Source organism: Phyllobates terribilis, unplaced genomic scaffold, assembly GCF_046119375.1.
Source record: "Phyllobates terribilis strain yellow unplaced genomic scaffold, ASM4611937v1 Scaffold_11__3_contigs__length_659146591, whole genome shotgun sequence".
In the NCBI taxonomy this organism is placed as follows: domain Eukaryota; kingdom Metazoa; phylum Chordata; class Amphibia; order Anura; family Dendrobatidae; genus Phyllobates; species Phyllobates terribilis.
Genome location: NW_027362771.1, coordinates 471416923 through 471443788, shown reverse-complemented (window position 1 = coordinate 471443788; position 26866 = coordinate 471416923).

Here is a 26866-nt window from a genome sequence, read left to right as displayed (position 1 = left end):
CACCCCCAGATAGCTCAGGAGTACTTAGCAGGACCCCATTCTGTGTGTCCTTTCTCTGGCCTTCTCCCTGCACCTCACACCCAGTGACACTTCTATCTGGTATCCTCGGGCCTTGGCGGGCGACGTGTGTTCCGTCCCCTGGGTCCTATGTGGCTACCTTCTTAGTGAGACTGGTGTGGACTTTGGCCTGCAGTACATGAAATGCTGCAGCCTCCGGTTTCTAGTTGAGCCTTGCTGTTTCTCCGCTAGTTGAGCGACCGGTTCCCCTTATCTGGCCTGACCCCTCTACCTCCTGGTAGCAGCGGGTGTACGGGTGGCCTTCTGCACGGCCCGTACCCTTAGGGTCCCTTCGGTTCCTGGAGCCTTCCTGCTCCCACTCCTCTCTTCTCTCCTTCAGTCCTGGGCCTCCCAGGCTAGGCCCACCTCCGGAGCAGAGCTCATGCAGAGCCTCTACTCCTGTCACTTCTCCTCCTCTGACTGGCTTGCTCTTTCTAAGATGGCTTCCTATTTATACTCTCCCTATCATGTGCTCCCCTAAGCTGCTCCCCTAAGCACCCACTACATAGGACCCTCCCGCCAGCTAGGGACCTGGGACTGTGCTCTCCTTTAGGAGCAATCTCGCCCTACCCCCACTGCGGGTATGTGTTGGATGCAGGTGTTAGGGTCCCGAGCCATACTCCTTCTTTACCTGAGGGTGAGATACCACACCTCTGGGTGAGATGCAGTAACTCTGTGGCGACTGAACCCTCAGGGGCGCCACATACCCTTCTGCACAGTTTTGAAATGGCGACGAAGATGTTTAGTGCTGACAACGATGCCATTATCAGCATGACTATTCCGGTGATTTACATGCTGGAGCACACATTAAACAGAATTCAGAGTCAGGTGGTGGGACAAGAGGAGGTGGAGGAAGTAGAGGAGGAGTCGTATGCGGAAGGGATAACATCTCCAAGGTCCAGAAGGTTGGCAGCACCAAGGCGGCAGGCATGGGAGGGTGGGGGAGAGGGATTAACCAGGGTGCAAGGTAACAGCCAAACTGTTGAGGAAGGTGCAGGAGCCGAGGAAGAAGTGGAGGACGAACTGGCGATGGGCATGGAAGACTCATCAGATGAGGGAAACCTTGATCACATTTCTGTTGTGCGAGGTTGGGGGGAGAGGGCAGAGGAAGGAAGCATGATTCTTACCTCACTACCAACACAACAAGGACTTGGTCCTCCTGGATGCGCAAGACACATGAGTGCCTTCTTGCTGCACTACCTGCAACATGACCCTCGGATTGTCAGAATTCGAAGTAATCCCGACTACTGGGTTGCCACACTCTTAGATCCCCGGTACAAAAGTGAATTTGCCGAAATAATTCCAGCCATAGAAAGGGATTCATGCATGCAGGAGTATCTGCAGACGCTGTTGCAGAATCTTACATGTGCTTTTCCACAAAACACCAGTGGTGCACGTAGTGAATCTCACTGTTCTAACTTGCCAACCGTGGGACTGTCGAGTCTTCATCACTCAAACCGTAACAGTAACACAGTATCTGCTGGTAACAGCAATTTTGTGGAATCGTTTCACCACTTTTTTAGACCATCCTTTGCAAGGCCACAGGAGACAAGAAGTCTGACACATAGTCAACGCCTAGAGAGGATGGTACAGGAGTATCTCCAAGTGAACATCGAAGCCATGACTGTGTCACTGGACCCTTGCTCATTTTGGGATTCCAATCTGGAAAAATGGCCGGAGCTCGCCGCTCACGCCTTGGAGATCTTGTCATGCCCTGCAGCCAGCGTTCTCTCTGAACGTGTGTTCAGCGCTGCTGGTGGTGTACTGACATATAAGCGCACGCGGCTGTCCACTGAGAATATAGACAGACTCACGTTCATAAGGATGAACAAATCATGGATTCGCAAGGACTTTTCTACCCCTGTATCATCCTGGGGAGACTAAAAGCTTGAGGATTTGGTAAAATCACCTCACCAACCGTTTTAAGCAACTGTGGGGCAATTGATGCCACTTAACCTTCCGTCAGGGGCAATATGTTTCATAACGAGTTTAGGGGCATTGCACATGTCAGGCACAGGCTAGAAAATTGGCTATATTTTCCTTTTTTTAAAATTTCAATGCTCTAAAAGTGATCAGTTACCTTAATAGGAATGTAATAAATGAGAATACACATAATCACACAGCCTTTAAAGTTAGGAAGGTACTGGGAGAAGGGTGTTTCCCAGACAAACCACTGAAAATAGAGAAATGAAACTAAGTGAGCTGCGCCTGTCAGATCAGTTGCCCCTGACGGAGGGTTAACCCTAGAACGCATGACCATAAAAATCTACACTTTCACATACCTGGGGCCTTTTAGGCCCGTGTGCAAATAACATGGAATAACTCAAACTCAAATGACAAATAACTATATACATGTAACGGGTCTGGTAGGCAGAACCTCTGAGCTACTATACAAGGGGGCGGTCCTTGTAAGGGAGCGGGTGGCGACCAGGGAAGACGGGTAGGCAGTCACAGCAGGTGACCGGGTCAGTCTCTGGGTGAACGGGCAGGAGGTCACGGCAAGTGACCGGGACAGTCTCTGGGTAAACGGGCAGGAGGTCACAGCAAGTGACTGGGGCAGTCTCTGGGTGAACGGGCAGGAGGTCACAGCAAGTGACTGGGGCAGTCTCTGGGTGAACGGGCAGGAGGTCACAGCAAGTGACCGGGGCAGTCTCTGGGTGAACGGGCAGGAGGTCACAGCAAGTGACCGGGACAGTCTCTGAGTATAGGGTAGGTACGACCTGTGACGGCTGAGCCTCCAGGTAGGCTAGCAGGCGGATGACAGATGAGTGCTCCCAGGTGAGCAGGCGAGAGTCTCTGGAAAAGCGGGTGGTCACAGCACGTGACGGCAGAGCCTCCAGGTAGGCAGGCAGGCAGGTAGCGGAGGAGCGCTCCCAGGTGAGCGGGCAAGAGTCTCTGGAATAGCAGGTGGTCACAGCACGTGACGGCGGAGCCTCCAGGTAGGCAAGCAGGCAGGTAGCGGAGGAGCGCTCCCAGGTGAGCGGGCAAGAGTCTCTGGAATAGCAGGTGGTCACAGCACGTGACGGCGGAGCCTCCAGGCAGGCTAGCAAGCAGGTAGCAGAGGAGCGCTCCCAGGTGAGCGGGCAGGCTGGTCCATAGACAGACTGACAGGAGTAGGAAGGCAGACCGTCGGACCTCAGGCTAGCAAGCAGGTAGCAGGAATATCAGGCAGGAAACAGACAGCAAACTGACAGCAAACTGGCAGGACTCAGGCAGGTAACTGGCAGGTAACTGGCAACGGGACCTGAGGGCTGAAGCAGAGTAGTGAAGAGTGCAACAACATTGCTCGGGCACCTCCATTTTGGAGGAGGTGCCTTATATATGGTGAAGTCCTCCGGCCATTGGCCGGGGACTCCTTAGGACGGCGCGCGCGGCCCCTTTAAGAGGGAGGGAGCGCGAGCGCGCGCGCCCTAAGCACAGTGGCCGGGAAGGAGCGCACGCTGCCAGCAGAGCGGGAGGGGGACGCCGGGCTCGGAGCAGAGAGGTGAGGGGAACAGCGTCCCTGCCTAGCAGAGGGCAGGGACGCCGACGCTACAGTACCCCCCCCTTTAGGCCCCCCCTTTTTTAGGCCAGACAGAAATTTAGCAAGGATGAGAGGGGCATGGATGTTCTCCCGGGGCTCCCACGTTCTCTCTTCAGGATCAAACCCCTTCCAATCTACTAGAAAAAAGGTCTTCCCTCTTACCCTTTTGGTGGCCAGAATGTTCTCTACCTCAAATTCGTTTTCAGCGGAAACCGGAGCAGGAGGCGTACCTGTAGACTTGGAAAAAGAGTTAAGTACCACGGGTTTGAGGAGAGATACATGGAAGGAGTTAGGGATCCGCAAGTTGGCCGGGAGTTTCAATTTATAGGCCACCGGGTTGATCTGACTGATGACCTCCAGAGGACCGATGAACCGAGGCCCTAACTTATAGGAAGGAATCTTGAGCCGAACATACTTGGACGAGAGCCAGACCTTATCCCCTGGACGGAATTGAGGAGGATCCAGACGTTTTTTGTCAGCATGTCTTTTCATACGCTCGGATGACAGAAGGAGTGCGGACCGGGTACTCTCCCATGTGGAGGAAAATTTGTTAACAAGAGATTCCGCAGCCGGATTGTCCACCGAGTTGGAGACGGGAAACGGGATCCGAGGATGCTGACCGAAGACTACAAAAAACGGGGATTTGGAGGAAGATTCGCTCTCGTGATTGTTGTATGAGAATTCGGCCCATGGCAGGAGATCCACCCAGTCAGAATGGTGGGCATTAACGAAGTGCCGGAGGTAACTGGTCAGGATCTGATTAATCCGCTCCACTTGACCATTAGACTGTGGGTGGTAAGCGGAGGAGAAGTCCAGGGTGACGTCTAGCAATTTACAAGTGGCTCTCCAGAAACGAGAAGTGAACTGTACCCCACGATCCGACACGATGTGACGGGGAAGGCCATGAAGACGGAAGATGTGGCGGATAAAGTCTTTAGCCAGCTCGGGTGCAGACGGGAGGCCTGGCAGGGGAATGAAGTGAGCCATCTTGGAAAAGCGGTCAGCGACCACCCAAATGACCGTACAACCGGCTGAGACGGGAAGATCAGTTATGAAGTCCATCGCTATATGCTGCCAGGGGGCAGCAGGTACTGGCAGAGGAAGGAGGCGACCGGCTGGCAGGTGTCTCGGAACTTTGTTGCGGGCACAGGACACACAGGCAGAAACAAAGTCTATTACATCCTTGCGCAGGTTAGGCCACCAGTAGTGCCGGGAAATAAGCTGGAGGGTCTTTTTCTGACCGGCGTGGCCAGCTAGTTTAGACGAATGACCCCAGTGTAGGATCTTCTCCCGATCAGGTACCGATACGAACGTCTTACCGGGAGGGAGACGATTTAGACTCACGGTAGCCACCTGCATTACTCTGGCGGGATCGATGATGTGTTTAGGTTCCTCCTCGAGATCAGATACCAGAAAGGATCGGGACAAGGCGTCTGCTTTGATGTTCTTGTCAGCCGGGCGAAAATGTAGAACAAAATCAAAGCGAGCAAAAAACAAGGACCACCGGGCTTGGCGCGGATTAAGTCTCTGGGCATGCTGGAGATAAGCCAAGTTCTTGTGGTCAGTGTAAATTATTACCGGATGAAGAGCCCCCTCGAGTAGGTAACGCCACTCCTCCAATGCCAGCTTGATGGCCAATAACTCTCGGTCTCCTATGGAATAATTGCGTTCAGAAGAGGAGAAGAGTTTGGAGAAGAAGCCGCAAGTTACCATCCTCCCGGAAGAAGATTTTTGAGTAAGTACAGCTCCGGCTCCAGAGGAGGAGGCGTCAACCTCCAGAAAGAACTGCTTGTTGCCGTCCGGACGATGCAGCACCGGGGCGGAAGAGAAGGCCTGTTTTAAGGAAAGAAAAGCCTCCTCTGCTTCGGGCGGCCACTCTTTGGGATTAGTACCCTTACGGGTGAGCGCGGAAATTGGGGCAGTCCGGGAAGAGAAGTGCGGTATGAAGAGGCGGTAATAGTTGGCGAAGCCCAGGAACCGCTGAATGGCCTTCAACCCCTCCGGTCGGGGCCATTTCTCGATGGCAGACAGTTTCTCTGGATCCATTCGTAGGCCAGTCTGAGAAATAATGTAGCCCAAAAACGGAAGCGAGGTCTGCTCAAAGAGGCACTTCTCATATTTAGCGAAGAGGTGGTTCTGCCTGAGCCTGAGCAGGACCTGACGAACGTCCCTCCGGTGAGTCTGGAGATCCGGAGAGAAGACCAAGATGTCGTCCAGGTACACCACAACGCAGGAGTAGAGAAGGTCCCGGAAGATGTCATTGACCAACTCTTGAAAGACGGCAGGAGCGTTACAGAGACCAAAGGGCATTACCAGATATTCATAGTGGCCGTCCCGGGTGTTGAATGCCGTCTTCCATTCATCCCCTTGACGGATACGAACCAGGTTGTACGCCCCACGGAGGTCCAGTTTGGTGAAGATTCTAGCCCCCCTCAGGCGATCAAATAATTCTGGAATGAGCGGAAGGGGGTACTTATTCTTCACCGTGATCTGGTTAAGGCCTCTATAGTCTATACAGGGACGGAGAGAGCCGTCCTTCTTTTTTACGAAGAAGAAGCCTGCTCCCGCCGGGGAGGTAGATTTCCGGATAAATCCCCTGGCCAAATTCTCCTCAATATATTCGGACATCGACCGGGTCTCAGCAGCGGACAATGGGTAAATACGCCCACGGGGAGAAGTAGTACCGGGTAGCAGGTCGATAGGACAGTCGTATGGTCTATGAGGGGGTAATGTCTCTGCCTCCTTTTTATTAAAGACATCAGCAAATGACCAATAGGGAATTGGAAGTCCAGGTAGATTAGTTGGGGTAGGAGAAGGACGGACGGGATGAACAGGAACCAAACAAGTCTTATGACAGTCCTGTCCCCAGCGAAGGACTTCTCCGGTCTGCCAGTCAAGCACGGGTGCATGCCTCTGGAGCCAAGGTAGACCTAGTAAGAGGGCGTGAGAGAGTCCAGGCAGAACATGAAAAGAGATGCTCTCAGAATGCAGCATTCCCACCTGCAGAGTTATGGATTCGGTGATGAGTTGGATGGGACGTGGTAAGAGGCCCCCATCCACCGCAGCGACAGATAATGGTACAGCCAGAGGTTTGGTGGGAATGCGGTATTTTTCTACCAGGGACTGTGAAATAAGATTCCCGGCCGCTCCAGAGTCAAGTTGGGCTAGTTCGAAATAACGATTCTCCCCGCAGATAATAGAGACTGACAGTAGCAGAGATGGAGAGGATTTATTCTTGTCTAGGTCGACCTCTCTGAGCGAACCTAGACACAGGCGTTTCCCGACCTCTCCGGGCAGGTACGGATCCGGTGCTCCTTACTGCCACAGTAGAAGCAGCTCCCCTCGGCACGGCGTAAGTCCTGACGGGTTTTGACCATCTTGGTCTGGTCGACCTGCATAGGCTCAGGAGAGTGTACCTGGGGAGAAACGGAGGGAGTGACGGATTTCTGAAAGGTAGGAGCTAGACGTGGAAACCTCCTCTCACGGGTGACCTCTTTGGCACGCTCCTGGAACCGTAGGTCAATCCGGGTGGCAAGAGTTATTAGGTCATCGAGAGTGGTAGGAATGTCCCGACCGGCAAGTTCATCTTTAATACGGCCGGACAGACCCTCCCAGAAGACGGATACCAGAGCGTCGTTATCCCAGGCCAGCTCCGAGGCAAGGGTACGGAACCGTATGGCATATTGGGCCACGGTGAGACTTCCCTGACGGAGGCGTAGCAGAGATGATGCGGATGAGGTCTTCCGTCCGGGTTCGTCGAAGACTTTCCGGAAAGCCGTGAGAAAGGCAGGCAAGTCGGACACCAGGGGGTCTCCTCTCTCCCGTAGAGGATTTAGCCAGGCCAGGACCTCCCCGGTGAGATGGGACATGATGAAAGCAATTTTGGCCCGGTCGGAGTTAAACTGGTGGGACAATAGTTCAAAGTGCAGGGTGCACTGATTTATGAAGCCCCGAGCCTGGGCGGAGTCGCCTCCGAAGCGAGGAGGTGCAGAAAGCCGGGGTCCGGGGTAGGATACCATGGTATTAGTGGGCAGTGGAGCTGCCGGATTGCGAGTCATGGCACTGGCGGAGGTTGCTGGCGGAGCAGTCAGAGTGTCCAGGCGAGAATTGACATTCCGCAGGTGACCCAGGATGGACTCCTGTTGGGACCTCTGACGGGACAGTTCATGACACAGGTCCGAGAGCGAGGGAGCTTGGGTGCCACCGGGTTCCATGGCCCGAGCAAACTGTAACGGGTCTGGTAGGCGGAACCTCTGAGCTACTATACAAGGGGGCGGTCCTTGTAAGGGAGCGGGTGGCGACCAGGGAAGACAGGTAGGCAGTCACAGCAGGTGACCGGGTCAGTCTCTGGGTGAACGGGCATGAGGTCACGGCAAGTGACCGGGACAGTCTCTGGGTAAACGGGCAGGAGGTCACAGCAAGTGACTGGGGCAGTCTCTGGGTGAACGGGCAGGAGGTCACGGCAAGTGACCGGGACAGTCTCTGGGTAAACGGGCAGGAGGTCACAGCAAGTGACTGGGGCAGTCTCTGGGTGAACGGGCAGGAGGTCACAGCAAGTGACTGGGGCAGTCTCTGGGTGAACGGGCAGGAGGTCACAGCAAGTGACCGGGGCAGTCTCTGGGTGAACGGGCAGGAGGTCACAGCAAGTGACCGGGACAGTCTCTGAGTATAGGGTAGGTACGACCTGTGACGGCTGAGCCTCCAGGTAGGCTAGCAGGCGGATGACAGATGAGTGCTCCCAGGTGAGCAGGCGAGAGTCTCTGGAAAAGCGGGTGGTCACAGCACGTGACGGCAGAGCCTCCAGGTAGGCAGGCAGGCAGGTAGCGGAGGAGCGCTCCCAGGTGAGCGGGCAAGAGTCTCTGGAATAGCAGGTGGTCACAGCACGTGACGGCGGAGCCTCCAGGCAGGCAAGCAGGCAGGTAGCGGAGGAGCGCTCCCAGGTGAGCGGGCAAGAGTCTCTGGAATAGCAGGTGGTCACAGCACGTGACGGCGGAGCCTCCAGGCAGGCTAGCAGGCAGATAGCAGAGGAGCGCTCCCAGGTGAGCGGGCAGGCTGGTCCATAGACAGACTGACAGGAGTAGGAAGGCAGACCGTCGGACCTCAGGCTAGCAAGCAGGTAGCAGGAATATCAGGCAGGAAACAGACAGCAAACTGACAGCAAACTGGCAGGACTCAGGCAGGTAACTGGCAGGTAACTGGCAACGGGACCTGAGGGCTGAAGCAGAGTAGTGAAGAGTGCAACAACATTGCTCGGGCACCTCCATTTTGGAGGAGGTGCCTTATATATGGTGAAGTCCTCCGGCCATTGGCCGGGGACTCCTTAGGACGGCGCGCGCGGCCCCTTTAAGAGGGAGGGAGCGCGCGCGCGCCCTAAGCACAGTGGCCGGGAAGGAGCGCACGCTGCCAGCAGAGCGGGAGGGGGACGCCGGGCTCGGAGCAGAGAGGTGAGGGGAACAGCGTCCCTGCCTAGCAGAGGGCAGGGACGCCGACGCTACAGTACATGAAGAATACCTAGAGTTTCAAAATTCTAACTAAAGTAATCTTGCAGAAAATAGAAAACAATTAACAGGGCGGGCCTGCGAGGCCCCAGGTATGCGTTCTAGGGTTAAGTGGTGTCTGTGCCACAATTTTGGGAAAAAATGGAGACTCTTTTTGGAGTCTCCTTGCTGTGTCTTACGTGACGTTGGCATCGTCAATTTCAGGTGGGTTGGGTCGCCCCCCTTTTAACTGTAAGAAACTACATACACTATGGCTTGGGGTAACACAGATCGTTGAGTCTGAAGAGCTGTTTACTCAGAGGTCTGCTCCAAAGCTTCAGTGTCTGCTAGTCAGCGTAGAATTTTTAACTGCATCTAGCCTAGGCAATACTTTGGGCGTAGTAGCCCAGCTGCGAAGCAAGCTGCACCGCCTGTGTATCTAATAAGAATTTTTAAATGCATCTAGCCTAGGCAGACTGTGGGGACCCCCAACCAAACCCAGACGCTCAGCCCCCCTACTGCCCCCCCTTTCCTTGACAATACAATAATGTAACTCTTACAACTAGATGGGTGAGGATCGGTCACAGCTTTATTAACTCTTTATACTCATTCCATTAGAAAGGCATTTTATTTCTAAAATAATTCAGCTTGTTGCAGCATGCCCTGGGTCTCCACTCCGGCAAGTTGGCCAACAAGTGTAACTCTCCAACATGTCCTTTCTATTTCCAGGCCACGGAGGATTCTGTGTACTCGTATGCAGGACTCTGACCCCCACCCATCACTCTTAACGCTTGTTCCACTCCGTCCTGGAGTCCTGACAGGAATATGTCCAGTCCAATATCCATTAAGTGAACACCGTCGGGCCGTATGAGGCCTGCTTTATCTCCTTCCAGTTGTCGGTGTCGTATCACTACACCGCCTCTGTCTCTTCTAAATTTTGCCATCCGAATATTTATTACCCGCCTTGCCCGTTCGATGGCCGTGATGTCTCACGCACCTTGCCATACCGCTATCGGCACAATCTCTGACCATACTATAGTTAGTTTTGTGAAAAATTCTCTGAAGCGCTCTGTGTCTAGTTTCATTATTGCCATTAGTTATGCGCTCTTGTGATGACCTAGGTTGTTTCCCCCGGCCTGTATAACTAAGATGACCAGACCTCTTGCCTCTCTCCCTACCTTGATTACCTCCATTAGTACCTGTGGCCATAGCAGGCCTCTAATACCTCTCCAGTTGAAATATGTGTTACGAAACTCTAATTTCCTCCCGCCTGGGCGGACTTTCGCCCTTTTTTCTGCCCAATATATATACGAGTGGCCTATCACCCACACTGTTGGTTTAGCGTCACCTGTAAAAGAAACAATCCACGTTAGGATAACAAGTCCGGTCTTATGTATCTTGCCAAACATGTGGATCGCCATCTCCCTATCCTCTGAACTTCCGTTTCTGACAGTCCTGCTCTTGCTGCTTCCGTGGTCGCACCTATGCGGAATGAGTGTGTCCCGTAATCTTCGGGATGGTTCCCGGCCGATGTTATGCATTTATTAAATATAGCTTGGAACTGGTATCTTGATAATGGCGTTCCATCAATGTGTGATAGGAAGAAATTACTTTGTGATCTGATGGTTATATATGTTTTTACTATTGTTACCCGACTCATTGTACCGTTTGTGGGTTGTAGAAGTACCCAAGTGCCCCTGCCCGCTGGAACTGTTTTCGATTGGCGTATGGTTAGACGTATTGCATTATTGGCTATGACTACGCCCTGGTGTAATAAGCCTCCACTGGTGGTAATTTTGGATTGAGGGACTAATTCGCTTATGCATAGCGCCCCGAAGAAGGCGATCGCAAATGCAGTAGACAGTAATGTTGCTTCAAATTGTGAGTGTCATGTTAATGGTGTTAGGGATATGATGTGAGAAATCAGTTTTAGTGACACGGGACGGGACATCTACACTCCTGACTTGGCTGACCACTTTTCCACCCTTTTATGGATTGTCTGATGATGAATCTTTGTCACATCTCCCCAATTCAGTAGTTGGAAGTGAAATGCTACTCCGGTCAGACACCACTGCGCTGATGCCCCTGATATGCCCCTCATCATTAGCTGGTGGAGAAATTCTATGGTGACTTGTGATCTGGCTTGTTCACATTGGTCAACCCATCTGCCTGCTACTAGTCGAGTCCACTCTTCCCATGCCTTACCGTATGCGTGCCACGTCGACGGGGCAACTGACGCTCTGATTAATGGCATCAACTATTCGCCACTAGATCCCATAGGGAGGGTGGACAACTGTTGCCCGATGGGTGGGCGTTGGGGAAGAGCTCTGTGAAAATCTGCCAATTGAATTGTGATAAAGCGTTAGCAGCAGCTTTAGACCTCTCAGCATCGTGGCTAGCGCGGACCCATACATTGTGTTTTAGGCACAGGAATGCTAGCCGGCGTAGTAGGCCTAGCACTGGGAGACACGATGATGCCATCTTATTAATGCAGTGCGCTAGGCTGGTGTTTTTTGTTATGAAGCGTATATTTTTGTTAGCCAGGCGCGCGCCCCATATTTCTATTGCTACCACTATTGGGAAGAAAAATTATTTTCAGGGCTAGATGCAGCTAAAAATTATTATTAATTTCAAAGCTGGTGGAGCTTGGTATAGATGGCCTAATACAATGAGTACCACACACTGCTACAAGCCCAAATATTTTTTCAGAGCTAGATGCAGAAAAAAATTATACTGAATTTGCAACCTGGTGGAGGTTAGTATAGATGGACTAATAGAACAAGTCCCACACACTGCTAGAAGCCTAAATATTTTTTCAGAGCTAGATGCAGAAAAAAATTATACTGAATTTGCAACCTGATGGAGGTCAGTATAGATGGACTAATAGACCAAGTCCCACACACTGCTAGAAGCCTAAATATTTTTTCAGAGCTAGATGCAGAAAAAAAATATTTTTAATTTGCAACCTGGTGGAGGTTAGTATAGATGGACTAATAGAACAAGTCCCACACACTGCTAGAAGCCTAAATATTTTTTCAGAGCTAGATGCAGAAAAAAGTTATATTGAATTTGCAACCTGATGGAGGTCAGTATAGATGGACTAATAGACCAAGCCCCACACACTGCTAGAAGCCTAAATATTTTTTCAGAGCTAGATGCAGGAAAAAATTATTTTAAATTTGCAACCTGGTGGAGGTTAGTATAGATGGACTAATAGACCAAGTCCCACACACTGCTAGAAGCCTAAATATTTTTTCAGAGCTCGATGCAGAAAAAAAATATTTTTAATTTGCAACCTGGTGGAGGTTAGTATAGATGGACTAATAGAACAAGTCCCACACATTGCTAGAAACCTAAATATTTTTTCAGAGCTAGATGCAGAAAAAAAATATTTTTAATTTGCAACCTGGTGGAGGTTAGTATAGATGGACTAATAGAACAAGTCCCACACACTGCTAGAAGCCTAAATATTTTTTCAGAGCTAGATGCAGAAAAAAGTTATATTGAATTTGCAACCTGATGGAGGTCAGTATAGATGGACTAATAGACCAAGCCCCACACACTGCTAGAAGCCTAAATATTTTTTCAGAGCTAGATGCAGGAAAAAATTATTTTAAATTTGCAACCTGGTGGAGGTTAGTATAGATGGACTAATAGACCAAGTCCCACACACTGCTAGAAGCCTAAATATTTTTTCAGAGCTCGATGCAGAAAAAAAATATTTTTAATTTGCAACCTGGTGGAGGTTAGTATAGATGGACTAATAGAACAAGTCCCACACACTGCTAGAAGCCTAAATATTTTTTCAGAGCTAGATGCAGAAAAAAAATATTTTTAATTTGCAACCTGGTGGAGGTTAATATAGATGGACTAATAGAACAAGTCCCACACACTGCTACAAGCTGAAATATTTTTTCAGAGCTAGATGCAGAAAAAAAATTATATTGAATTTGCAACCTGATGGAGGTCAGTATAGATGGACTAATAGACCAAGTCTCACACACTGCTAGAAGCCTAAATATTTTTTTAGAGCTAGATGCAGAAAAAAATTATATTGAATTTGCAACCTGATGGAGGTCAGTATAGATGGACTAATAGACCAAGTCCCACACACTGCTAGAAGCCTAAATATTTTTTCAGAGCTAGATGCAGAAAAAAATTATATTGAATTTGCAACCTGATGGAGGTCAGTATAGATGGACTAATAGACCAAGTCCCACACACTGCTAGAAGCCTAAATATTTTTTCAGAGCTAGATGCAGAAAAAAATTATATTGAATTTGCAACCTGATGGAGGTCAGTATAGATGGACTAATAGACCAAGTCTCACACACTGCTAGAAGCCTAAATATTTTTTCAGAGCTAGATGCAGAAAAAAATTATATTGAATTTGCAACCTGATGGAGGTCAGTATAGATGGACTAATAGACCAAGTCCCACACACTGCTAGAAGCCTAAATATTTTTTCAGAGCTAGATGCAGAAAAAAATTATATTGAATTTGCAACCTGATGGAGGTCAGTATAGATGGACTAATAGACCAAGTCTCACACACTGCTAGAAGCCTAAATATTTTTTCAGAGCTAGATGCAGAAAAAAATTATATTGAATTTGCAACCTGATGGAGGTCAGTATAGATGGACTAATAGACCAAGTCCCACACACTGCTAGAAGCTGAAATATTTTTTCAGAGCTAGATGCAGAAAAAAATTATTTTTAATTTGCACCCTGGTGGAGGTTAGTATAGATGGACTAATAGAATGATGCTATGCCCAAAAGGTTTTACTTCACTAGGTGCAGTAAAAAAAATTGTATTCTATGCACAGGTGGTGTAGCTTGCAACACAGATAGGCTACTCCACTGACTAACACACTCTGCAATAGGCCAAAACGGATTTGCTTTGCTAGATTTACCCAAATGCAGTGAAAAAAACTTGCACAGCACTGGCACAGACCTGCCTGGCAAAAAGTGATAGGAACTGATGTAACCTAGCCCTGAAAAGGACTGCAATTACAATTAGTCTTTACTCCCAACCTATCTATTTAAGAGCACAGACCTGCCTGATAAAAGTCGTATGAAATGATGTAACCTAGTCCTTAAAAGGACTGCAATCACAACTCTTCCCTACTCCCAAGCTATCTGTAGATTTGTGCGAAAATTGGCTTGAAATTAACAAAGTATAGCGCACACAGCAACAGCGGTGCCGTCTAACACGCAGCTGCAGCAGTGAGAAAATGGTGGCGACGGGGAAAATGGCTGGGTCTTATAGGGCAAGGACATGTGACATAGACTGCCAATGACACATGCCCTTGCTTGTGTGAAAAACAGCACTTCGCTCTGTGTGTGCGCTGCTGATAGGCTGACAGACTGCACCTCCCCACTGTAAATGCGGGAAAGAGAAAAAAAAATGGAGATCTTCATTATTCCTGCAGAGATCCATCCCCTGCCCCTCCCCCCGCCCCGCTGTACACTCAAACTGCGTATTAACATTAATTTTCAGCATTACTGAGAAAAAATCCAGTTATGATTTTGGTGCACGAACAGTTATCGAACATAACCTCGAACAGACGAATTTTTTTCAAATCGTTCGTGTTCGCCGAACGGCTCGAACACCGCTCAAAACAGCTCGAATTTGAGATTGGCGAACAGTTCGAGTCGAACACCGCTCATCTCTAGTTGGGAGTCCATTTGTCATTTTCGTCTGGTTATCATCCTGAGTCTAAGGAACAGACTGAAAGAAAGAACCAGGATGTTGAACAGTTTTTGCATTGTTTTATGGCGGACAATCAAGAGGTATGGTCTGAGTTTCTGCCTCTCGCAGAATTTGCTCTTAAGACTATGTGCCCACGATGCAGAAATGCTCCAGATTTTTCCTGAGCGTTTCTGCATCTCCCTGGCAGAAAAAAACGCATGCGGATTGTACATGCGTTTTTCCTGCCAGGGACATGCGGATGTGAAATGTTCTTCACATGCATTTCCGCATGCGGGTTGACAATAGCTTTCCAAGCGATTTTAGCAAGTGGAAAGTGCTTGTCAACTTGGTCACACTATATAAATCCATGCAAACGGCATGGATTTATATAGGGTGACCGTAAAGAATGGTTAAAAATAAAAAAATAAATCTATACTTACCTTCTGATGGCCCCCGGAGTCTTGCTTCGCTCCGTTCTCCCTTGTCGGCAGCTCGCGGTACACTGCACTGAAGGACCTGCCGTCACATGACTATGACGTTAGCGCAGGTCCTTCAGTCCACCGCGATCTGCCGGCAAGGGAGGACGAGCGCAGCGGGGGCCTCAGAAGGTAAATATAACATTTATTTTTTATTTTATGCTTTTTTTCACAGGTTCTATGGTACCCGGGTCCGGAGGAGAGTCTCCTGTCCTCTAGAAACCGGGTACCATCCGCACATTGAAATGCGTGGAATGCGCATCTACATATGCAGTGATGCGTAATCCATGCGTTTCAATGCAAGTCAATGGCGGAGAAAACGCAGCACTTCCGCAAAATAGTTGGTAGTGCTGCGTTTTTTTCCGCAATTATAATCCGCATTGGAAATTTCCTCAGCATGTGCACAGCACATGCGGATTATCATTGGGGACCATGGCAGGCCTTCTACCATGCGTATTTTAAGTGTTTCTGCACTGTTTTTGCCGCTGCGGAAACGCTTAAAAAACTCATCGTGGGCACACAGCCTAACAATCATACATCCTCCTCTGCTGGGTGTTCTCCTTTTTTTTGTTGTACTGGGAGACATCCGTCTTTTGGTTCGGTCTCCAAATTGGGGTCGGCGGTTCCGGAGGAGGAGAATTTTGGAGAGAGTTTGGGCTAATGTACGTTGCAACCTTCAAGAGGCTAACAAGAAGTCCAAGAAGTATTTTGACAGGAAACATAAAGAGGTTTTGTTTACTATGGGTGACATGGTTTGGTTGTCCTCGAAGAACCTGCGGTTGAGGATTCCCTCTAAAAAACTGGGTCCTAAGTTTGTGGGTCCATTTAAAGTGCTTCAGGTTGTTAACCCGTCTGCTGTTAGGTTGGATGTCCCTACTTCTGGAAGATTAATCCTGTGTTTCATGTTTCCTTGTTGAAAAAGGCTGATGTATCTGATTGGGATAAATGTAGATCACAGCTCTAGGAAAATGGCTGCGCACACCGGAAACCTGCGCAGGCCGCACTGCTTCACCGCCCGACGCCGCTCACAGCCCGACACCGGCCCCAGTCCCGGTCCCGGCCCCAGCCGCTCTGCCTCACCTCTGCTGCCACTGACGACGCCACGATCACCACCGCGATCCTGGAGGGCCCTGCAATCCCACTTCACCACCACCGCAGGAAACGTTTGGACCATAAGACGCACCCCCCATTTTCGTCCCAAATATTGGGGAAAAAAGTGTGTCTTATGGTCCGAAAAATGCGGTATATGGGTTATGTTAAACTTGGGTTATCTTCTATGACCACTTTCTTTGTAACTTTTGCTTGTTATCATAATTTTCAATTGCTTTAATCTTTCTTTGCACTTTCATTGAACACAATGTCTGATTTATGTGAACTGATAACAGCAACAAGAAGTCGGCAATGATTAAGTGAGAGATATAAAGTATAACTATCAGGTCTTATATAGGCCAGTTTGTAGCCTATAGTGACATATAGGAATTTTACAAACATTATAGATTGTGTCAATTTTCAAAGTGTTTTTATCATTTTCAATCTTTTTTTTATAGAATTTCCTCTATTTTACTATTTATTAAAGATTGCTTTTTTTTCTAATATAATTGACAGATGTTATTGAAACTATAAGTTTTATATGCTATCGTGTTTTCCCGGCTTCTCGAGAAGTAAGCATCCTGGTGAGCATTTTCCACAAGTTTGGCATTCTCCTTTCACCTACTCCTGGGTGCAATGTTGTAATAACCCTTTAGGCCTCCATCAATGGCTGAGGATACTACAACTGACTCCTGCTCGAGACACAATATTTATCTATGAAACAAAACTCATAGTTCCTATTGCTTATACTGTTTTATTGAGTGTTAGTCATTTTCTTACCCATTGAAAAACCAATAAAAAACAGATAAAAAGTAACATATATGTGCTGTGATGTTTCCATAGAACTCTAGGGACCAAAATTTAAAGAGATTTTTTAAATATAGTGGACTTACCCTTAGTATAGACCAGTGATCCTCATCTATCTCCAGTCCTCAAGGCCCCCCAAACAGGATTTCCTTAGTATTACAAAGTTGAGAGAACCTGTGGCAATTTCTAATGCCTTGATAATAATTTCATCACCTGTGCAATAGTAAGGAAACTCTGAAAACATGGTCTGTTGGGGGCCATGAGGACTGGAGTTGAGGAACGCTGGTATAGGCCATCAATATCAGATCCATGAAGGTACAACACCAACTGATTAGTTGTTCTAGCGAATGCTGGAAACAGAACTCCATGTTTTTTATAGTAGCTTTACCAGATACAATGAATTGAACTAAGCTGGAATATCATACATAGACACAACAAGATGTACAGAGCTGTCTCTGGATAACAAAAAGAGGATATCAAAGTTCTGGAATACCCCTTTAAATATAGTATTCTATATAGCAAGAAAATATATCCATATATTTACCTTTCAATAGTATGACAAAAGGACACTGTTTCTGGGTTTGTTCGGCCAATAAAATGCTATAAATGTAGCATTTCCAAACATGACACATACCTTGATGGAGAAAACGGTAACTTGACAACTTACTGGATATGTTCAATGTTTTGTGCTCTGGTAAAGAGGACCCTTCACTGGATTTTTTTATTTAAATTGAATACCTCCTCCAATTGCCGCTGTTTCTGGAAAGTTTTTCTTTTTCTTATGTGCCCCTGCGTTCCAAAGTAATGGTTAATAAAGATGCAAACTTTCCCTTCAACCAACTGGGCATATACAGCAGAACTTCTGTAACAGAGGAGAAAACGCAAACACTCACATAGAAGTTCTGGTATACACCCAGCTGGTTGAAGGGTACCTTTTTATTAACTGGGGGAGCTTAACTTTGGAAAAGAGAAGCACAGAAAAATATTTAATTTTCAGTAGAGCAGCACCAATTAGAGGACATACTCACTTTAATGAGGTAGTCCAGTACTTTTAAATTGATAGCTTATCATTAGGACAGGTCATCAATATGAGATTGGTGTGGATGCGATACCCAGCACAACCGCCAATCAGCTGTCCCCGGGTGCTGGCGGTGACTGTATGTAATCAGTTGAAGAGCAGAACGACAAATTTCCGTCAACTATATAGTGGCCGCTGCGGAGTACTGCAGATCCACCCCTATTCATTCTCATATTGGGTGTAATTTCTTAATAGTGTAAAACGCAGATGTTTGCTAGTCATCAGCATTGGTGCAAATTGAGCAAAATGTATCAAAATGTTACACTATGCACTAATTTGGAGAAAATGTAATTTGTGGTGCTTGTTTGTTATGCATTTAATTTTGGAACGTGTTGTATTTGGCCACCTTCGTCAGTCCCTTAGAGAGTGAATGAAACGGTTGTCATGCATGTACACTAACACCCCTATCAGACGGTGGACTTATCCACATGGAATATGGTTAAATTCCATATTCCATGTGGATAAGTGATAAGTTGTGTTTTTAGGAAAACCCTTTCAACCAAATACCTTTCACGAGTTTGTAACTGATGATGTATGAGCTAAGACATAAAAAAAATTAGTGCATTGTGACGCGCCCCCTGGGCCTGTGTTGTGCAGGGGAACCCGGAACCGGGCCTGTTGTAGAATGCTAGGGGTTGTAGTCTCCGTGTGGCGGTGACCCGGTCCGTGCCCAGGGTGGTCAAACCAGTGGCAGTCTTAAGTACTAACAATGTCCGACTACGCCACCCGTGGATTGCGGTCAGTGGGGACCGCCGCTGCGCTGCCGACCGCTGAGGCTGATGTTGTTTGCGCAGCCGAGTATGGGATAACTCCCCACGGGAGAAGTATTGCCTCAGGGCAGCTAATGTGGATGATGATGGGAGTGATGGTGTGAGCGTCCCAGTACTAATGGTGCTGGTGCGGCGAGGAACCACAGAGACGTGCGGTTGCAGTTTTCAATGCTTTACTCACAGTTGTTGTTCATGTCAATGCTGCAGGCGATGACTGCCCGAGCCGTGCTGCGTCCACCAGGCAAGGGACTCGGTCAACTCCCAGGTAATTCCAGAGTGTGGTTCAGAGCTCCCTTCTCTACCTTTCTCTGGCCGTCCCCACCAGTGACCCACCTTTGTCCAGCTTCCTCGGGCCTTCTGTTGGCGAAACCTCTCCCGATTTCCCTGACCCTATACGGTATGCCTTTCTGGTGGATGTAGTGAGGGGTCGCACCAAGATGTGGTAACAACCTCCGGTCTTTGGCTGAGGAATCTGTTGCCTCCACCAATTTGGGTTCCGGTACCCTGTTCTGCCAACCCTTCACCCTGTATCTCCTCTGGGCATATGGGGTTCCTTCGGTCCTCGTGTCTCTGGGCCTTTCTCTGTGTTCCTTGCTTCCTTTCTCCTCTGTTCCAGTTCCTTTCTTACTTTCCTTTCCGCTCCTTCTCCTCTCTCTTTCTGCTGTTTCTGGCCTCCACTCCAGGCCTGCCTCTGGAGCTGGGCCCAGACTGAGCCACAGCTCCCTGTCAGCCCTCTCTGGCTGAGCTCCTGTCTTCTTCTCCTCCTCTCTGAACTGGCTGGACTGAACTCACTACTCTAAGATGGTGCCCACCTTATATACCTCCTTCTGACACCCGAGCCCAGGTGACTAGCAACCAATGGGCTCCTACCTATGCCCAGAGACCCACCCCTATCTGCTCCTACACCACTGGGTTTTCCTCCCCCTCCCCACTCCAGCCAGGAACAGATGCTGTCGTGCCTGCACTTCTGTCTAGTGGGAGCACCATTGAGCTGTCCCTCGGAAATGGGGTGTGTGTGGTGCATGCAGCTTACTGAGTCCTGGTCCACACTCCATCCTTACCCAGGAGTGGAATACCACACCTCTGGTTTGAGGTGCAATACCCCTGTAGCAGCCGAGCCCTCGGGGTGCTACATTCCCCCCTGGTAAATCACAGCACGTCCTCGGGCTGGAAAAGAGCAAAACAATTTAAACATACAAATTTTTAGAATGCATTCGTATATAAGACAATAACTATAAACCCATCCCTTTATGGGAGGCACTTTTCTCTTTTAATGTTGCTGGTACTCTTTTTCTTTTCTTTAACATTCTTCTGTCACTAGCTATGGTCAAAACTACCGGAACTCTTTTAGCATATAAAACATCACATGAAACATTTGCATTATTATTCTAGCAGCATATAAAACTTTTCAATATAAAACTTTTTCAAGTAGAACATTCTTGAGCTCTGGCCGCTGTGCAACTTGCGACCAGGAAAAGGTGCAACAGTCCATTTAATCTGCCTTGAGGTAGACGTTGCGGTTTTTGTATAAAACCAGTAGGGGGCGCTTTAGGAAGCGCAACTATTTACAGGGGTGGCCGCTCTCAGTCCTCGGCCAGTGGGGATAGGGGAATGGCTGTTCACAGTCCTCAGCCTGGTTAGGGATTGAGGGGGTTAACTTGCACACGGGTAACAGTCCTTTAACTATTCCACACTAGTCCCAACGGGGACCACACTTCAATCAGCAGCAGTTCTCATAACAGTTCTTGTAACAGTTCTGGTACCCTGACGGGTAACTATATACAGTTCCACTTTACCGTTTACTGGTAACGGTGTCCTCCTGATGCTCCTTGCTCTTCCGGGTAAACTTCTGGTCCGTCCGGACCCTCAGTGTACTCCGTGTCTGGGCGGTACTGCAGTTCCTCCTCCGTGAGCCGGTGAACGTGGAGGGCGTACAGTCCCTTTGCGCCCTTGTGCCGGGTGTAGGTGACCACGTCACCGGGGTACAGATCACGGCCGTAATGTCCCTCTGACAGGTGGCTTTCAACGTCCCTTCTAGTGACGAAGACGTCGGTGTCAGCCTCCGGGTCTCTGATGAAGCCCCAGCCATGCTCTAGCTGGAACTTGACTACGGTCTCGGTGGCTCTGGGACCGCGGATGGCGTGGGTGTCTTGTCGGGCCCTCCTCTTCTGTTCCGCGCTCCTGGCCTGGAGTCGCTCCTCCCTGATGCGCCTCTGCCGCCGCTCTCTTTCATAGGTGGCCAGCTGCTGACGGCAGCAATCCAGGCGCTGGGCTGCTTCCGCCCGGGTCTCCTGGGTGAACCCCATGAGACTCTCGCCGGTGGGGTCCCATGCAAACTGGGCATCCTCCAGCGGGGGTGGAGCGATGTTGGCGGGCTCCGGGGCCGGGATCAGAGGCTCGCTCAGGGGTTGTTCTCCCCGGAGACGGGGATTGTCAAACTCTGGTGGCCACTCAAATGGCAGCCCGTCCGGGCTGGTATGTTGGGCGTACAGGTCCGCACCCAGGGGCAGCACCGCGGGCTTCGGACGTGTGGCAGCGCCCGGGGGCACTCGGCCTTGCGACCAGGCCGGTGGTCGCTTGTTGGTCGCGCCCGGGGGTGGCACCGCCAAGGTAGGGGGCGCTGGTGAGGCAGCGGCACCCGGGTGTGCTGGGTCTTGCGTCCTGGCCTGTGACGTCTCCCGCGTTACGGCGCCCGGGTTCAGAGGGCACAGCGCGGGGCGGGGCATGATGACGGTTCTCGCTGCCTGAGGCCTAGCTGGCGGCGGTGGAGGCGTGGTGTCAGGTACGGTCCCCGGGGCTTTGGGTCCCGCAACGGAGGGTGAGGGCAGGCTGGTGTTCCCAGGGCTTGGGGTGGTGGCGTCCCCATTACCTGCCTCGGTCTCCATGGCCTCCTCCGCGGCGTCGTCTGCAGCTGCCGGTCCCGGCGGGGTCCTCCGCTGGCTGCCTTCGTGCTGCCGGGTCATCTCCTCCTTCCACCCGGCAAACACATCCCGCTGCGCCCGGACCATTCTTCTGTTTAGGTCTTCCAGCGCTGCGCGCGCACTGCCCGGGTCTCTAGGCAGCTGGGCCAGCAACTCTGTCAGGCTGCAGGGTGGCTCAGCTTGCAGCAGGCTGCGGGCCAGGGTGCTGGTGGAGTTCTCTGCTCCTTCCATCTCCGGGTGCAGCAGGTCCAGACTGATCAAGGCCGCACCCAGCCCCTCAGTTTTCTTTCCTATCCGCCCCCATGGGGGTTGGTCTTGGGGGCATCTGCTGACAATCACCCTCAGGGGCAGCCCCCCCACGTTGATGGACATCTCCACTGCTGCATTCATGGCTGGTGGGGGCGGTCTCCTTCTTTGGCGCCATTCTGGGACCTGGCCCACGATGGGAGGTGGCTTCCTGCTGTCTTTTGGTGCGCACATAATGGCGTCCGCTCTGCCAGGGCGGGAAAACGGATGAAGACGGCGGGAAACGGTCCAAGATGGCGTCCGATGGCGGGAATCGGCTCCGGATGGCGGGAAACGACTCCGGACGGCGGGAAACTTCTGGAAATGGCGGGAGACTTCTTTTTAAGGTACATGTGCAGTTTTCTCCAGGCACGCAATACCCGCTTGTGGCGGGTTGGTAATGATCGTGCCGACTACGCCAAAGTTGACGTGCTCCCTGGGCCTGTGTTGTGCAGGGGAACCCGGAACCGGGCCTGTTGTAGAATGCTGGGGGTTGTAGTCTCCGTGTGGCAGTGACCCGGTCCGTGCCCAGGGTGGTCAAACCAGTGGCAGTCTTAAGTACTAACAATGTCCGACTACGCCACCCGTGGATTGCGGTCAGTGGGGACCGCCGCTGCGCTGCCGACCGCTGAGGCTGATGTTGTTTGCGTAGCCGAGTATGGGATAACTCCCCACGGGAGAAGTATTGCCTCAGGGCAGCTAATGTGGATGATGATGGGAGTGATGGTGTGAGCATCCCAGTGCTAATGGTGCTGGTGCGGCGAGGAACCACAGAGACGTGCGGTTGCAGTTTTCAATGCTTTACTCACAGTTGTTGTTCATGTCAATACTGCAGGCGATGACTGCCCGAGCCGTGCTGCGTCCACCAGGCAAGGGACTCGGTCAACTCCCAGGTAATTCCAGAGTGTGGTTCAGAGCTCCCTTCTCTACCTTTCTCTGGCCGTCCCCACCAGTGACCCACCTTTGTCCAGCTTCCTCGGGCCTTCTGTTGGCAAAACCTCTCCCGGTTTCCCTGACCCTATACGGTATGCCTTTCTGGTGGATGTAGTGAGGGGTCGCACCAAGATGTGGTAACAACCTCCGGTCTTTGGCTGAGGAATCTGTTGCCTCCACCAATTTGGGTTCCGGTACCCTGTTCTGCCAACCCTTCACCCTGTATCTCCTCTGGGCATATGGGGTTCCTTCGGTCCTCGTGTCTCTGGGCCTTTCTCTGTGTTCCTTGCTTCCTTTCTCCTCTGTTCCAGTTCCTTTCTTACTTTCCTTTCCGCTCCTTCTCCTCTCTCTTTCTGCTGTTTCTGGCCTCCACTCCAGGCCTGCCTCTGGAGCTGGGCCCAGACTGAGCCACAGCTCCCTGTCAGCCCTCTCTGGCTGAGCTCCTGTCTTCTTCTCCTCCTCTGTGAACTGGCTGGACTGAACTCACTACTCTAAGATGGTACCCACCTTATAAACCTCCTTCTGACACCCGAGCCCAGGTGACTAGCAACCAATGGGCTCCTACCTATGCCCAGAGACCCACCCCTATCTGCTCCTACACCACTGGGTTTTCCTCCCCCTCCCCACTCCAGCCAGGAACAGATGCTGTCGTGCCTGCACTTCTGTCTAGTGGGAGCACCGTTGAGCTGTCCCTCGGAAATGGGGTGTGTGTGGTGCATGCAGCTTACTGAGTCCTGGTCCACACTCCATCCTTACCCGGGAGTGGAATACCACACCTCTGGTTTGAGGTGCAATACCCCTGTAGCAGCCGAGCCATCGGGGTGCTACAATTGTATGTTTGAAAAAATATTCACATTGATGAGGTTTTTTCTAAGCTTGAGATAATGGTTGTGTAATTGATTTTTTGATCATTATTACTAAAGACATATAACACTCAATGGGAATTAGTCTCCAAGTTTATGCTTTTCAATCTGAAGACAGAATCCTGGGCACCTTTCTGTTATATTGTCTCTATTTCCTAGTATAATGTCCTCCATCCTGGACCCCTTCCTGGTAGAATGTCTCCCTTTACTGGTATAATGTCCTCCATCCTGGGCCCCTTCCTAGTATAATGTCCCCCATCCTGTGTCCCTTCCAGTAATATATGTCCCTCATTCTGGCATAATGTCCCCCATCCAGCGCCCTTTGCATTAATATATGTCCCCCATTTTGGTATAATGTGCCTCATCCTGGGTTTCTCCTGATAGATGATGCTATACCTGTCATATGTGGTCTCTATGTAACGGTAAAATCATGATAAGAAATATAATGTCAATATCTACCGCCGAGGCAAAGATATCCTGTAAGTTGGGGATCTCATAAAATTCTGAAGGGCCGAGCACATCCCATAAACACATCCCACATGAGGTCATCAAGGAGAGGTGTGTGGGTGTACTTTAGAGCTAATAAAAAGCACAAATTTGGTTTGGGTCTTTGTCAGATCTTTGAAGATGCAGCTAGCTGTAGGTTCTGTCCGTTTTCCTGGAGTACCTCCCCCCGCTAAGCTCTGAGCCATTTCTGTGACATCAGGTTATTCTGTTTCATTATTCCTTTTTACTAGCTATTGAACCCGTTCTACGCCCGGGTGGCGAGCATTTTTATTGGTACATTTTTAATTTTATTAAATTATCCTGCGCCATTTGGTTTAAAGATGTCTGCGAATTTGCATATACAGTGTCTTCAATAAAATGGCGCCGCAGTGTGGTATGCGCACGTGCTGACTCCGGTGCCTCACTGCGCAGGCGCCACCCATCCCATCCAGCATATATAAGATGTACTGAGAATACAGGGGTTGTACTCACTTATGCTGAGCGCTGTATATATAATGTACTGAGAAAACAGGGGGTGTACTCACTTACGCTGAACGCTGTATATATAATGTACTGAGAATACAGGGGATGTACTCACTTATGCTGAGCGCTGTATATATAACAGTGAGAATACAGGGGGGTGTACTCACTGACGCTGAACGCTGTATATATAATGTACTGAGAATACAGGGGGGTGTACTCACTTATGCTGAGCACTGTATGTATAACTTACTGAGAATACAGAGGGTGTACTCACTTACGCTGAGCGCTGTATGTATAACGTACTGAGAATACAGGGGTATGTACTCACTTACGCTGAGCACTGTATGTATAACGTACTGAGAATACATGGGGGTGTGCTCACTTATGCTGAGCGCTGTATATATAATGTACTGATAATACAGGGGGGTGTACTCACTTTTGCTGAGCGCTGTATGTATAACGTACTGAGAATACAGGGGGTGTACTCGCTCACGCTGAACGCTGTATATATAATGTACTGAGAATACAGGGGGGTGTACTCACTCACGCTGAGCGCTGTATGTATAATGTACTGAGAATACAGGGGGGTGTACTCACTTATGCTGAGTGCTGTATATATAATGTACTGAGAATACAGGAGGGTGTACTCACTTACGCTGAGTACTGTATGTATAACGTTCTGAGAATACAGGGGGGTGTACTCACTTATGCTGAGTGCTGTATGTATAATGAACTGAGAATATAAGGGGGTGTACTCACTTATGCTGAGCGCTGTATATATAACGTACTGAGAATACAGGGGGGTGTACTCACTCACGCTGAGTGTTGTATATATAATGTACTGAGAATACAGAGGGGTGTACTCACTTATGCTGAGCACTGTATGTATAATGTACTGAGAATACAGGGGGGTGTACTCACTCACGCTGAGCGCTGTATGTATAATGTACTGAGAATACAGGGGGGTCTACTCACTCACGCTGAGCGTTGTATGTATAACGTACTGAGAATACAGGGGGGTGTACTCACCTACGCTGAATGCTGTATGTATAATGTACTGAGAATACAGGGGGTGTACTCACTTTTGCTGAGCGCTGTATGTATAACGTACTGAGAATACAGGGGGGTGAACTCACTTTTGCTGAGCGCTGTATATATAATGTACTGATAATATAGGAGGGTACTCACGAATGTGTCTCTCTCTTCCTCTCTCTCTTGTCCTGGACATATTGTCGTCCTGGCGCCACACTGAGCATGCTCAGTCTATCGAGGCTTCAGACAGAGATACGCATCCCCGGTTATATTATAGATTTGATGTAATTGTATATATCCTATTGTTTGTTTCCATTTTGTATCATCTTGCAAATTTTTTAGAAACACTGCCTATCTTTCTGGATTAAATATAAAATGTAATAGCTCTGTTCCTCTAGCTCTGTAAACCGCACCCCTGAAGCCATACACTACCTGTAACGGGTGTCCAATTGGCCTGTATAAACGATTGCTGGTGGCAGCTAGTAGTTCCTTTTGTTATTGCGGAGCTTTCTGTGACCGTACGGGGGTATATACAATACACATATTCCATTAGTTGGAATTGGAGGTGTATACACTATACGCTTACTGTTAGTTCCACAATAATCAGCCAAGTAGTGGAAGCATCTGTGGCCTCGTTCATCATTTGTCAGCCAATTGTGTAATTGTCCTGACGATTGGAGGAAGCAGAGTTGCGTTCCCTTGCCATACTGGTGGCAGCGGTGAAATCTGTGTGACCTTTCCGGTGTCATCTGTGGCAAAGTGGTAACAGTGGTGGGTTCTGCCTGACCCCTCCGGCTGTGTTATTCTTGACACCCATCCTGGTATACTGTGCCGCTTTCCTTGCTTCTTCCAGTAATATATGTCCCCCATCCTGGGCCCCTTCCAGTACCATATA